Source organism: Oryctolagus cuniculus, chromosome 6, assembly GCF_964237555.1.
Source record: "Oryctolagus cuniculus chromosome 6, mOryCun1.1, whole genome shotgun sequence".
NCBI classification, from domain to species: Eukaryota; Metazoa; Chordata; class Mammalia; order Lagomorpha; family Leporidae; genus Oryctolagus; species Oryctolagus cuniculus.
Genome location: NC_091437.1, coordinates 134,154,681 through 134,170,936, shown reverse-complemented (window position 1 = coordinate 134,170,936; position 16,256 = coordinate 134,154,681).

Here is a 16,256-nt window from a genome sequence, read left to right as displayed (position 1 = left end):
AAAGAGAAAAAAATACAGTAAAAAAAATTGGTGACCCTAAAGTAGATACCTTAAAAATGGAACAATGTGTCCTCTGAAAGTCTAACCAGCTAGGTACAGTTACAATAGAAGAGTGTGACATGCTAAGGGCAGAGGAAATGGACCATTCTCAAGCCTGTCATTATGAGATCTACATGTCTGACTCTGTACCCAAAGCAGACTGCAATCTAATCAAGCACAGGAAACAGATGGTACTATATTAATCACAGTTATTGTTTCCATACTGAGACAACATTAGTTCATCTGTGTGCTGTTTTATATATGCATATATGCTATATGTTGCCATGCAGACAAGATGAAATCTTGAAGAGAAGATGCAAAAATCTCTCCACAGAGGGAGAGTCTTGGTAGATGAACCAAGCACTGTGTTTCCTTGACAGGTTGTCCTTGAAAAGGAGAGGAGTACTTTGTGTTTCCTCAGCATGTGAGGCTTTCTAAGATCACCTAGATCTCTTTGTTGTGTTTCTGTACTACCAAGGCTAAAACTTGATTTTACAGTGGCTACCCACATGGCTTACCGGCAGTGAGAGTGAACAGATGTTTGGCCAGAAATTCCAATTTAGAATAAGTTATCAAATCATCCTTGGGTAATGAAAAATAAATCTAGTTTTTTATATTCGCAAAAATCGAGAATCCCTGTTCCTAAGATGTGGTGAACTCAATTTAGATATTGTCCCTTAAACCACCCAAATGAATAGAAATTTGAACTTTATGGAGCTGCCATCTGTTTTGCCATACTGTATTTTCCAACCTACTAAACATTGTACATTTCACCTTTCAGACAGTTTGACAGCAGTAATTCTCATTATAAAATAGTTTTCTTTCAATAATTAATGTATTACTCCTTATAATTAGGTCTGATCATCCCACACACTTCCTTTTCCACTGGCACCATTATTCCACATTGGCAGGCCTCTATCTGTGGATTCCATATTCATGGATTCAACCAACTGCAAATCAAAATGTTGGGGGGGAAATTGCATCTATACTGAAGGTATACACATTTTTTTTCTCATTATTCCCTAAACAATGTAGTATAACACCTATTTACATAGTATTATGGTGTATTAGGTATTTGAACTAACCTAGAGATGATTTAATAAGGGAGAATTTGTGTGGGCTATATCCAGTACCTGCTATTTTCTGTAAGGAACTTGAGCATCTGTAGATTTTGCAGCCACTTGGAAATGAGGAATCGACCTCTCACAAGTACTTAGGGAGAACTCCATTAGTAAAATTCTTCCCCTTCACAACAGACTCCTTTACAGAAAATTAATTGTAAGTCAAACACTTCAAATCACTTTTTATTAAGTTCCAAATTTCCCTATCTTATGTTTTGCAATTTTCACAGGTAGCTATTATATGTTGTCATTCTAAACAATTATACGTGTTTATGTAAAGAGGTAGATATTTTGCAAATTCCTGCACTATTAAAGTAAAACAATTTTTATTGCTTGGAATTTAGTATTGAGAAGGAAGAGATAAAATCACTCCCTTTGTATGATCAAAAGTACAAAATTGTGCTAGATGATATCTATGATTTCTCCATTTGGCTTCAAAATGCACCAATCTAAAACATGAGAAGGGTGAGTGTTTGCAAGCACAGTAGTTAAGATGCTGCTTGAGATGCCCACACTCTATATCAGAGTGCCTAGGTTTGAGTCCCAACTCCACTATCAATTCTAACTTTCCACTGATGGGCATCAGATAATGGGAAGCAGCAGGTGATGGCTCAAGTAACTGGGTTCCTGCCACCCACATGGGAGACTTGGATTGAGTTTCTGGATTAAGCCTGCCTCAGCACTGGCTATTTTGGGCATTTGAAGAAATGAACCACCAAGATGGGATCTCTCTCTCTCTCTCTCTCTCTCTCTCTCTCTCTCTCTCCCTTCTTTCTTTCTCTCTTTCTGTGTCTTTCTGCCTGTCAAATAAAAATTTAGCTAAAAACATACACAAAGGGGGCATAGCGGGTTAAGCCTCCACCTGTGGCGCCAACATACAATATGGGCACTGGTTCTAGTTCTGGCTGCTCCACTTCCGATCCAGCTCTCTGCTATGTCCTGGGAAAGCAGTAGAAGATAGTGCAAGTGCTTGGGCCCCTGCTCTCACATAGGAGAGACAGAAAAAGATCATGGCTCCTGGCTTTGGATTGGCTCAGTTTTGGCCATTTCAGCCATTAGGGGAGTGAACCAGCAGATGGAAGAACTTTCTCTCTGTGTCTCCCTCTCTGTCTATAACTCTAGCTCTCAAATAATTAAAATATATATATAATATATATGTATATATGTATATATAATATATGTATATATATCTACATATACAGAAAAATACATATATATATCTACATATACAGAAAAAAAGAGATATAGATAGAAGAGGTACAGAAATCTTTACCACTGCCACTATTATTTTCATTTCATAAGCTTTTTATGTAAAACAGCAAGAAAAACAGAAATGGAGGGAGAGATGGGAAGAGGAAGGAACAAACTGAGGAAAAAAAAGAAATTTAGTGGAGTACAAGTTCAACTTCCCACCTCCAATTTCAATATCATTTTCTTCATACTCAACTTTTAGCACAGGGAAGCATATCAAGTGAAATCTAACTTAGGAGAACATGAATTAAGGGATTAAAAGTGGGATGGAGATAATTGGACAGATAGGAAGTCAACTGAATAGGAATTGGTAAGGAATAAAAAACTGGAGGAGGCTGGTGCTATGGCTCAATTGGCTAATCCTCCACCTGCGGTGCTGGCGCCCGGTTTCTAGTCCCAGTTGGGGTGCTGGGTATTAGTCCCGGTTGCTCCTCTTCCAGTCCAGCTCTCTGCTGTGGCCCGGGAGGGCAGTGGAAGATGGCCCAAGTGCTTGGGTCCCTGCACCTGCATGGGAGACCAGGAGGAGGTACCCAGCTCCTGGCTTCGGATGGCACAGCGCTGGCTGTGGCGGCCATTAGGGGATTGAACCAATGGAAGACTTTTCTCTCTGTCTCTCTCTCACTGTCTAACTCTGCCTATCTCAAACAAAACAAAACAAAACAAAACAGACCTGGAGGAAAGGTAAAGAGAGACATCTAGAATAACTTCCAGGGTATTCACTTCCTTGGGAGGGTAAAGAATGCTTTGGAGAAGAGCAGAATAGGCAGACCTGAGTGGAAAGGACTAATTTTTTTGATAAAAACTTTTTGAGATATAATTCCTATACAGATGGTCATCTACTTGATGGTTTAACTTAGGCCTTTCAACTTTAAAGTCATACAAAGAACATTACACATTCAGTAGAAACAGCACATTGAATTTTGAATTTTGAGCTTTTCCTGAGAGAACAATATGCTACATATAATATATGATTCTGGGCTGGGACAGCAAGTGCAGCTGCCAGTCAGCCACAATATCACACAAGGGAGCAAGCCACATTCTCCTCTCTCAGTGTCGCTAAGCTGGGATGTTTGGTAGGTTAGTGATATTAAATATATTTGATTTATAATATTCTCTATTTACAATGAGTTAATGAGGATGGAATCCCACTGAAAGCTGGGGAGCACATCTGTGTGAAACTGGGAGCCAAGGAACAGACCTAAGCTAGATTTGAAAGTCAACCTCACTATAGAAGTATTGAAAGAACAGTAATAGAGTTAGAAGAGGGTCAGTTAACATTTAAGGGATTTAGTGAAGGAAATTGGGAATAAGTAAAGAAGTGAGAGTAACTTAAGAAAGAGTGTTTTCTAAGAAGAAAAGACTGAGAACTTTCAAAGAGAAAATGTTCAGAAGTATGGGAACCAGGAAGAATAAAATAAAAGCTAAATATTTCTTCAAGATTCCAATATGTAAAAAAATTACTTCTTAAAAATATTCATTAGTTTCAAGATGTGAAAAAAAATTAAAAGATTGGCATCTGTCATTGGATTTGACAATTAGAAAGCTACTGGAAATTTCACCAGAGTTGTTGGGGTGTCCTGTGGGTGGTGAAGCCAGATGGCCGTGGGTAGACATATAAAGGATTGGAGATTGGGGATGCAAACTGTTAGGAGTCTGAAGTGCAGCTCGTGTCCTAATCCTACCACTTTGACTCTCCAAGGTTTTGAGAAGTGCTGTATATACATCAGGAACAAGCAATCAAATAGAGATGACAGTTTAAGTTTTGTTCAAGGCTCCTTGGAAATAGATAGATTAGAAAGCACAGTGGGTTTTGAACTTCCTCTTATCACTAATCTTCAAACACTAGACTGATCTGTTTTTTCCTTTTTTTAAGGAATTATTTTTTTATTTGAAAGGCAGAGTTATAGGGAGGCAGAGACAGGGGAGAGTTAGAGAGAGAGAGAGAGAGAGAGAGAGAGAGAGAGAGAGAGAGAGGTTTTCCATCCACTGATTCACTCTCCAAATGGCTACTTTGGATGGAACTGGGTAGATCCAAAGCCAGGAACCTGGAGCTTCTTCTGGGTCTCCCAAGTGGGCTCAGGGGTCCAAGCACTTGGGCTATCTTCCACTGCTTTCCCAGGCCATAAGCAGAGAGCTCGATCAGAAGAGGAACAGCTGAGACTCAAACTGGCACCTATATGGTATGCCAGCACTGCAACTACACTGCTACACCACAGCTGCAGCCTCGACCTGTTTTTTCAGTCTGTAGTAAACTGAAAAGCTGGAACACACACACACACACACACACACAGAGCAGTCACTTGTCTGGGCTTACCAGAGGTAGATCTTACCTCATTTGCTTACACCTTGAGAGAGGGAATAAGAGGAGTTCCAGATTATAAAGATCCATGACAACTGCACTGAGAAACATGATGGAATCAATTTCTGCTTTTGGAGGCCATAATAATTACATACAGAGTTTACATGGAACAAAACAAATCAGATTGAATATTTTGCTGTAGAGCATTGTGAAAAGGATAGGTGAAGGCTAAATCTCATATATCAGTGAAGAGCCTGAAAACTCAAACAAGTGAGCATAATAGAAGGTCCGATGCTGGGCATGATAAGTAGAGATTTAGATAATGTGTACATTTAGAGTCAGAGGACTTTTGGCCTCAGTTTCCTTGAGAGAGAGGAAGTGAGGCTGTGTAGAAGGACAGAGGGAAGTGGTGAATTAGAGCAGTGCATGACTGGGAATTTGAGCACACACACTGTAGAGATCAACCTACTGAGCCAAGCCTTGCCCCACAAACTGTAGAACACTGACCTCATCTAGAATAGAATAAAGCTTCTTGTATTTATACACACTTTTGTTTTCCTACGGTCCTCTGCAAAAGAGGTTTTCAAATGAACGCTGGTAGAACAAGGTCTGCTCGTGGTGGAATTTTCCAGCAGTCTAATAAAATAAAGACAATGATTCATTAATCCATTACAGGGTGACTGAGATGAAAGGATATTCTCTATTTTAAAACTGTCCTTCCTACTTGTTGGGGACAAAATATCCATTCTTTAATAAAACTAGGATAATGAGTAATTATTTTTATTTTTTTGTCTTTACTTAACAATAATAAATGTAGACAAGCATATACTTGTTCCTCTAACATTTAATGAGTTCTTCTGGTCTGCAAAATCTCAAAGTCTGATCATCATCAGTGTTTTTGAAGATATTTACATAAACAATATGCCATCCACTGTGAGCGTAATTGAAGCAAATAAAGGAAGAGGATAAAATAATTATTTAGTAGCCAGAATATTAGTCTAAAATAAGAAAGTGTTAACATAAGGTAAGCCTCATTCTCACAGGGATACACACATACATCAAAGGTTAGCCCAGGAGGTGGTTTAGAGACCTATAATAGCAGTATCTCATTGTAGCACTCTGCAGTGTAACTCAAATAACTGCCATGGCAGAGACCACAGCTTATAATGTCATAGTCTATGTTGCCAAGGCAACAACACAGCCAGCAACAGAGGCTGACATTTTGAAACGCGTATGTGGCTTCAGTATTTATAAGTTACAGAGAAGAGAGCAGAGCCACTGTGGTGGCTTAGAAACATCTGTTCAAATACTACCCACTGACCTTTGAAAAACAGTGCAATAGCATAGGGAACCACACTTAGGAAGAAGCATATTCAGACCTAGTTGCTCATTTATTCAGTCATTTATACAAACAGCATTTACATACTAAGCTCCTACTATGTGCCTCACATTGGAAATATAAAAATGGACAGTATAGATACAGCCTCTGCTGGTTTTGCTCTGTGTCTGATTATGATATAATGAAACTTATGGAAATCAATGCGCAAGGTCTTAATCTGATGGAGAAAGGAAATACTCAAATAGAGAAAATTTGTGCTTCTCTCATCTCCATAAGGCACATTTGGATGATGACAATCTATGCTGCTGTTTGTCTTTACATTCTTTCCTCAAATGGCAATTCTAATGTGTTATTTACACTTCAAGATATTTTGAGAAAAGGTAGTTCCTAACTAAGTCTTCAAAAATGCAGTAAAGATTATCTTTCTACTACTGATCCATAGGAACACTTCCTGATGGGCTATCTCTATAGAACAACATTCTCGAGCAGTGTTAAGATCTCAAAAATGCACTTTGAAGAAAACTCTCTTTGTCTATTATAAATTAAGATAATAGCAGTGACTCTGGCAAGGCATGCATTTGTATTGACAAGGGAAAGACTGTAAGCAACATGCATTCCATGGCATGAACAGAAGACTGCATTCATAATTTATGAATCCCAAAGATACTATTCAACCCTTTATTACATCTTATCAGAAACAAGCAGCAGGATCACTGTGATTTGAAAACACTTCTCACAACATGCCTCATTTCTGTGTCATTTATGCATCTTCTTAATGAACATGAAATTCAGTGATCTGAAAGCCAACCCTAGAGGCTGAGCTCAGGAATACTGAAATAAGTCATTGCAGCACACAGTTTTATAATGCATAAGAGCAATCTAAACATACAGGAGGATAGCGACTATACGGATTTGGGAGAAGTCAAGGGTGGCATGACTTGGCTGCTAATGGAGACACCTAGGTAAATTTGGCTGTTAGCAGTGATGTCTGTTCCATGCCACCCCTGGCTTTAGATTTAGTGAGCAACACTAGAGTGCTTGCCAGGTGCTAGGGCTTATGCCTCATCGACTTCTTGCTTTTGATATCAGATCTCTCTCCCTTGAAGAAAGCTGAGGACACTGGAGTCATCTGTCTGCTTTTACTATCAATTTTATTCAGCTGACACTGTTCCATTGCTACCCAGTAGTACAATTTAATTTGTGAGGGGAAAAGAAATCACAGTTCTTACTTCCCACAGAGGGTGAGAAGATTAAAAGAATTGTGCAGAGTCCCTACTGTGGAAAGACTATAAAGGTGTTATTAGCTGGAGACAGTGCATAATTCTGATTCTCCTTGCAGCATCTGTGAACAAGTTGTATTTGCAGGCAGGTACTTCTAAATAGCAGAATTACCGTGACCATGTGTGGAGGACAAGGTCTGCATGGTGGTTTGGCTCAAAGCCTTTCTCTGCGACAGCTTGGTGCAGGCACAGATGTCCCAAGTAGTAACGTGACAGAGTAGCTCTCATGCTGAGAAACAGTGTATTGTCTGCCTCTTTCAGCACTCTCTGCATATGCTCTTGTATTTTTACATCCATTTCACTCCCTCACTTCACTGATCTTTTAAATTTGTAAGTTAACAAAAGAGATGCCTCTGTATCAAATGAACGTAAACTGAGCTCCTTACTAAACAGAAGAAGATTGCTATCTAGAAGGGGCATATGTGGGAAGAAGATCATCAGTTTGTTCTTGGCTTCAGTGAAAATACCGATTGGAGACTTTAAAAATGTACATGAATATTCCTTTCTGTGATGTTAGAAAATCAGTAGTCGTGCTAGGAGAGAGAAAAAAGCAGAACATTTGGGACTTATGCCTTAATTTTTAAGAGAGGTATTTCTAGGTTCAGACAGTCATGGACCATCTTTGTGTTCTGGACCGGATCCCTCTATAGATGCTTGGTGATGCATAATGATGGCTAAGACAAATTGCATGTACAGCATAGATATATGTACTATGGAAAGCCTTTCATTGTCAGAACTCCACGCAACCACTTATCCTTTCAACATTCTTTTTTTTTTTTTTTTTTTTTTTTTTTTTTTTTTTTTTTGACAGGCAGAGTGGACAGTGAGAGAGAGAGAGAGAGACAGAGAGAAAGGTCTTCCTTTGCCGTTGGTTCACCCTCCAATGGCCGCCGCGGCCGGTGCGCTGCGGCCGGCGCACCACGCTGATCCGATGGCAGGAGCCAGGAGCCAGGTGCTTCTCCTGGTCTCCCATGGGGTGCAGGGCCCAAGCACCTGGGCCATCCTCCACTGCACTCCCTGGCCACAGCAGAGAGCTGGCCTGGAACAGGGGCAACCGGGACAGAATCCAGCACCCCGACCGGGACTAGAACCCGGTGTGCCGGCGCCGCTAGGCGGAGGATTAGCCTAGTGAGCCGCGGCGCCAGCCTCTTTCAACATTCTGATTGCTTCAACTATAAGATGGAAATGATGGTGAAATCTATTAGAATATTGATGATGAAATCATAAGAATATTGTGAAGATAAAAAATGCATAGTGCAAAAATTCTCAATAAAATATTAGTAAATCAAATCCAATGCTATGTCAAAAGGATCATATAACACAATCAAGTGGGAATTACTCCAGAGACACAAGAGTGATTTGACATTTACAAATCAATAAATGTCATAAATCACATCAACAAAATGAAGAAAAAAAGTCATCTGGAATATAGGTTTGGGTTAAGGTGGCAGAGCAGGGAGGGAGCTTACTGTTCTAGTCTAGGAGAAGATAATTAAAAAAAAAATGGAAAGAATGAAGTCTCAGGGCAGAGTTAGGAGGGAAACTCTACCCAATTAGAGGGACACGGTGGATCTACATGGAGGGCGTGGATGCACACAACTCAGCACCCCAGCAGCCAAGATCCTCATCACCAGCGTTGAAGAATGAGGTAAGATGACATGATTCTATATATAGAAGATCCAAAAGACTCCACCAAGAGATTATTGGAACTCATAGAGAGTTTGGTAAAGTAGCAGGATATAAAATCAATACACAAAAATCAACTGCCTTTGTATACACAGACAATGCCAAGGTTGAGAAAGAACTTCTAAGATCAATCCCATATACAATAGTTACAAAAAATCAAATACCTTTGAATAAATTTAACCAAGGATGTTAAAGATCTCTATGATGCAAAAACATTAAAGAAAGAAATAGAAGATACAAAAAAATTGAAAAAAATCTTCCATGTTCATGGATTGTAGAAATCAATATTATCAAAATGTCAATTGTTCTGAAAGCAATTTAGAGATTCAATGAGATACCAGTCAAAATACCAAAGACATTCTTCTCAGATATAGAAAAAATGATGCTTAAATTAATATGGAAATGCATGAGAACTCAAATAGCTAATGCAATTTTACAACAAAACAAAGCCAAATGTATCACAATACCAGATTTCAAGATGTACTATATGGCAGTTAAAATCAAAATAGCCTGATACTAGTACAAAAACAGATGGATAGACCAAGGGAACAGAATAGAGGCACCAGAAATAAATCCAAACATCTACAACCAACTTATATTTGGCCAATTCTGGAGCAAGGGCAGTCTCTTCAACAAATGGTGCTGGTAAAACTGGTTTTCCACATGCAGAAGTATGAAGCAGGACCCATACCTTACACCTTATACAAAAATCCATTCAAAATGAATTAAAGATATAAATCTATGACATAATATAATCAAATTATTAGAGGACATTGGAGAAACCCTGCAAGATATTGACACAGGCAATGAGTTCTTGGAAAAAAACCCAGAGGCACAGGCAATCAAAACCAAAATTAACAAAAGGGATTACATCAAATTGAGAAGCTTCAGTACTGCAAAAGAAACAGTCAGGAAAGTGAATAGACAACCAACAGAATGAGAGAAATTATTTGCAAACTATGCAACTAGTAAAGGATTAATAACCAAAATATATAAAGAGATCAAAAACTCCACAACAACAAACAAACAATCCAGTTAAGAAATGGGCGAAGGACTTAAATAAACATTTTTCAAAAGAGGATATCCAGATGGCCAACAGACACATGAAAAAAATGTGAGATCACTAGCCATCGGGGAAATGCAAATTAAAACCATGATGAGGTTTAACCTTACCCCAGCTGGAATGGCTTTCATATAGAAATCAACAAATAACTGGCGTGGTTGGCACTGTGGCACAGCAGGTAAAGCCACCACCTGCAGTGCCAGCATCCCGTATGGGCGCCAGTTCAAGTCCCAGCTGCTCCACTTCCCATCCAGCTCTCTGCGATGGCCTGGGAAAGCAGTAGAAGATGGCCCAAGTCCTGCACCCACATGGGAGACCCAGAGGAAACTCCTAGATCCTGGCTTCAGATTGGCCCAGCTACCACTGTTGCGGCCAGTTGGGGAGAGAACAAGTGGATGGAAGACCTCTCTCTCTCTCTCTCTCTGCTTCTCTCTGTAACTCTACCTCTCAAATAAATAAGTAAAATATTTAAAAAAAAAATGCTGGTGAGGATGTGGAGAAAAAGGTATGCTAATCTACTGTTGGTAAAACCACTATGGAAGATAGTATGGAGATACCTCAGAAATATGAATATAGACATACCATATGACCTAGCCATCCCACTCCTTGGTATTTACCCAAGGGTAATGAAACCAGCAAATAAAGGGTTATTTGCAACCCCCATGTTTACTGCAGCTCCATTCTTTTTTTTTTCACTTGATCACACAATTTATTAATATAAAACAGCAATAAAAATACAAAAGTTATTTAAAACATTAGCTATCAAAGATCTTTTAACTAGTTTTTACTCTTTCCTTCTTATTAGAATAAGCTTTTTAAATAAATTATATCAGTTTTTTTTTCACTTATTGCAGCTCCATTCTTAATAACTAAGACATGTGGCCGGCGCCGTGGCTCACTAGGCTAATCCTCCACCTTGCGGCGCCGGCACACCAGGTTCTAGTCCCGGTCAGGGCACCGGATTCTGTCCCGCTTGCCCCTCTTCCAGGCCAGCTCTTTGCTGTGGCCGGGAGTGCAGTGGAGGATGGCCCAAGTACTTGGGCCCTGCACCCCATGGGAGACCAGGATAAGTACCTGGCTCCTGCCATCGGATCAGTGTGGTGCGCCGGCCGTGGCGGCCATTGGAGGGTGAACCAACGGCAAAAGGAAGACCTTTCTCTCTGTCTCTCTCTCTCACTGTCCACTCTGCCTGTCAAAAAAAATAAATAACTAAGACATGTAATCAACCAGAATGTCTGTCAACCATAGACTGGATAAATAAACTATGGGATACGTACCATATGGAATACTACACAGTCGTTAAAAAATGAAAACCTGTAATGTGAAACAAAATGGATGAATCTGTTAAACATCATACTTAGTAAAATAATCCAGTCCCAAAGGGACAAAAACCATATGTTCTCCCTGATCTGTGATAATTAATAGGGCATCAAAGAGAAATTCTGTAGAAGTGAAATCTGGGTGATCACTGATGTCATACGTAAGTGTGTTAATTGTTAAATTTACAACAGGAGTCACTGTGCATTCACTTCCCATGCAGGACCTCTATCTTCAATGAGTATTATTGTATTATGAGAATTAACTAAAATTTGTTCTCAAATAGCTTATGTGTGTGTGTGTGTGTGTGTGTGTGTGCAAATTGTGGAAATCTTTACTTAGTATAGAGTTGGTCTTCTGTGTATAAAGTTAATTGAAAATAAATCTTAATGGAGAATAGGAGAGGGAAGAGGAGGTGGGATGGGAGAGGAAAAGGGAGGGTGGGTAGGGTGGAAAGAAACATTATATTCCTAAAGTTGTACTTATGAAATTTATGCTCCTTAAATAACAGGTTTATTTGGGGGAAAAAAGTCATCTGATTATCTCAATCAATGCAGAGAAAGCATTTGATAAGGTTCAACATCCCTTTATGTTAAAACTCCTAAATAAATTAGGTATAGAAGGAGCATAACTTGAAATTATAAAGGCTAGTATGATAAACAAACAGCTAATGCCAGACTGAATGAAGAAAAGCTGAAAGAATTTCCCCTCAGATCAGGAACAAGACAAAGATTTCCACTTCATTCAACATAATATTTGAATTATAGGCAAAAGAAATTAGGGAAGAGAAAGAAGCAAAAGGCATTAAATTGGAAAGGAGAAAGTAAAAATATCCATGCTTGCAGATGACATGATGTTGTAGATGGAAAAGCTAAACATGTCACCAAAATTTTTAGAACTGATAAACAAATAAAGTCACAGAATGCAAAATCAAGAAACAAAAAAAGTAGCATTTTATCACATCAATAATTATTTTGCTTAATGAGAAATCAAGAAATAAATTATTTTCAAAACAACTACAAGAATATCAAATATTTAGGAATAACTTTACCAAAGAAGTGAAAGGTATCTATAATGACAATTATAAAATGTTGAAGAGAGAAAGCATCAAGGTCATCATCAAGGAAATCATTGAGCACATCAAGGAAAAAGATCCCTTGCTCATGTATTGGAAGAAATGATATAATTAAAATATTTATACTACCCAAAGAAATCAACAGATTCAATGGAATTGCCATAAGAATTCCAATGGCATTCTTTACAAGCTTAGAGAAAACAATCCTAAAATTCATATGAAACCACGACAGACCTAGAAAAGCCAAAGAAATACTCAGTAAAAACATACCAGGCTGGTGTCATCACAGCACCTGATTTCAAAGCATATTAGAAAGCTATAGCAATTAAACTATTGGAGCAATTAAACAATTAACTAATGGAGAAGAAGACAGAGCCTATCAATTAATCCAGGTAACTACAACCAGATACATTTTGATAAAGTTGCCAGGAATACACATTGAATAATAAAAGGTGCTGGGAAAAGTGGATATATATATATATATATATATATATATATATATATATATGTAGGAGAATGAAGTTAGAGAAACAACAAATAAGTAATGAAATACTATCAATAAAACAGGAAAGGGGTTATAATAAACATAAGGTAGACCATCTGAGTTAGAGTGAGTTTAGCATCTCTCCCTTATTAAAAAATCTGTAAGTTTTAATTTATAAATGTATAATAACAATCCTTGAAATTCTTACATAATTTTATTTCATTGTTTTACTTTTGCTTTAGATATATTCTCTCCACTGCAAATACCTAACCTAGACCCCTTTTTTTGAGTTTATGTTAGTTTTTGGTATTTTTTTTTCTTTTAGAACATTCAATTTTTAAGATGCCATCATACACATGGGAGAGAATGTACTGAATTAAAAAATAAAAGAACCACAAATTATTTAAAGAAATTATCATCAAATATTTATTTTATATGTTATTAGATAAAAGTAAGCTTAAAATTTTAATGGTTGATATCAACCATTAAATATATCAAGCATTAAATATATCAACTATGTTGATAACAAATAGTTATCTATTCTGTTTTCTTTATTCTCTCTCTCTCTCTAATGCCATTTGTCTTTGCATATTTGCTAGCCTAATTAAATTTATCAAAATAACCAATTATGTCTGCCCTCTGAAACAACTAATATTCATACATAAAAACCAGAACTAAAGTCGGCAATTTTATGCATTTATTTTTCTTCAACAGAGATTTTTTTAAAAACTACAAACACTTTGTAACAGGACCTGTTTCTATGAAGTTTGTGGAGAAAAATGTGCCATACTTCAGCAGAAAGGATATTGACCATGACTCTAAAATGTAGCAATGACTACTTGGTGAAGTTTCTTTACATCATGAAATCCTACAGTGAGTTTAGTGATTGTTTAATAACTTTAAGTTGTAGAATTCCCTTTTCCAAAGAAAATAAGTCATACCATTGAACAAAACAGTAAATAACATAATTGGTCTAGCTGAAGTGGAAGTAAAAAGTTGAGCAGGCTGGTCCATGGCATATCTGAGGAGCCCCAGGATTACAAAGAATGCCCTTTGAAACCTTTGAACTAGGAAATCCCCAAGGTTTCCTCGAGCACTAACAATGTATAACTGAAGGTACTAAATAATTCATATTGAATTACTCTCCTGTGAATAAATGGATACTTTCCATCTTCGAGGAAGAAAAAAATAACAGGTTCTTTTCATGCTTCCAGCATTTACTTCTTTATCAACCAAAGCTATTATCATAGAATGAATTTCCCTGAAAATTACCTATGACCAGAGAAAGAAATTTAGCTACAAAATACACTGTGATTATTAGACTAATAGATGAGGACTCTTGAAATATTTCCATATACTTCTCAAAAGAAACCTCTTTATATAGTTCTGTAACTTAGTAACTCTTTAACAACATGATTATGGTATTATTAGCCTTCTTAGTTTTGATTATCCTAAAATGAGGCTGACCTTACTCTTAATTTTATTCTACCTGTGTATGTTAAAATCTACAAACTAGAAAGGATACAAAACATTAGAAACTTAATGAATCCATATTCAGCTTTAGCATTATTCATCTCAAAAGAAGCTACACACATTATTTTAAAACTAACATTATCTACTATCAAGTACTCACATTAGAAACATTTTATCCATAGGCTTATATTAAAGATGGAGAAGATTCTATTTGAAGTCCATAATGGAATTTATGTTTTCCTTGTACATCTTACCCAAGAAAGCAATGAGAGTTGTTTCTTTGAGTAGTCGCACTCCTGTATTTCAAGTATTAGGGGTGGGAGATGGATAACTTGAGAGTTTTGTTTCATGGAGGTCCTGCCATAGTATCATCAGATGAAAAATAGTGACTCGATCTCAGAAGGGTTTCAGCCAGCTGTTACTTCTGTTACAATTGTAGAGGGAGTTTCTCCTTTCTCAATCATCACATTTACAAGAATTCTTGTACTGCATTAGACTGTAATTCTAATGTACTGCATTAGACTGTAGTTGAGATGGTGGGGAAGGTTGAAGATGGGTGGTCAGGGAAATCTTTAGAAATGTTTTCCAGAAAGGAAGGTACATTATGTCATGCTGCCTTCGTTTTATTACGTGAAATAAATTGTGAGAGCTGTTATAATGCTTGATGAACATTTACATATACTGTTGTAGGTCTGTTTTTCTGGGAAAGTGATTCACTGGGATAGAAGGTCTTCCTTTTCCTCTAACTTACCTCATATTCTCATATATCAATAATTTGGGGGCCGGCACTGCGGCTCACTAGGCTAATCCTCCACCTTGCAGCGATGGCACACCGGGTTCTAGTCCCAGTCAGGGTGCCGGATTCTGTCCCGGTTGCCCCTCTTCCAGACCAGCTCTCTGCTGTGGCCTGGGAGTGCAGTGGAGGATGGCCCAAGTGCTTGGGCCCTGCACCCGCATGGGAGACCAGGAGAAGTACCTGGCTCCTGCCTTCGGATCAGCGTGGTGCGCCGGCCGCGGTGGCCATTAGAGGGTGAACCAACAGCAAAGGAAGACCTTTCTCTCTTGTCTCTCTCTCTCACTGTCCACTCTGCCTGTCAATAATAATAATAATAATAATTTGGAACTAGATGAATCATTTAATTTTTTGTGATTCTTAGTAATCTTAGCTATATCACTCCATTTTCACATTTTTGTTCTCAGTACTGAACATAGCAAACAAATTCCATCTTCTATCTTAGAAATATCCTGAAGAAGTTATGGGACCTGTAGTCCACTTGATGTGAATGAGAAGGATGCAATATTTATCAGCTTCAAAAAAAATAATTTTTGACAGGCATATTTTCTCATCCACATGGTTAAAACATACAAATGATAACTGATATGAGTGAACACATTTGCATTACTTAGTCCCCATTTCTCTTTGTGGGGTGTGTCCCAAGACCACCAGTGGATATTAAAATAGCGGATATTATCAAATCCAACATACACATTTTTTCCTTTGTCCTTGTATTGCTGCCATATACTACTAATGTTAATCTGTCTTTTCATGCTGTATGCTCTTGTACTTCCTTTGAATCATTACTTTTGAGCTTTGGGGCCAATATTAGGTAAAATAATGGACATTTGAACTTAAGTACTGTGCTCTGCTTAAGCACATCTGATAACTTAGAAGGTTAGAAAGTAATGGGCAGGTAGCACATACAGGAGGGATACGTTGGATGACAGGATGATTCATAACCCAGGCAGGACAGTGAGACAGCAGGCAATTTTTATCATTATATTCAGAAGAATGTGCAAATTAAAACTTATGAATGGCTTTTGTTCTGGAA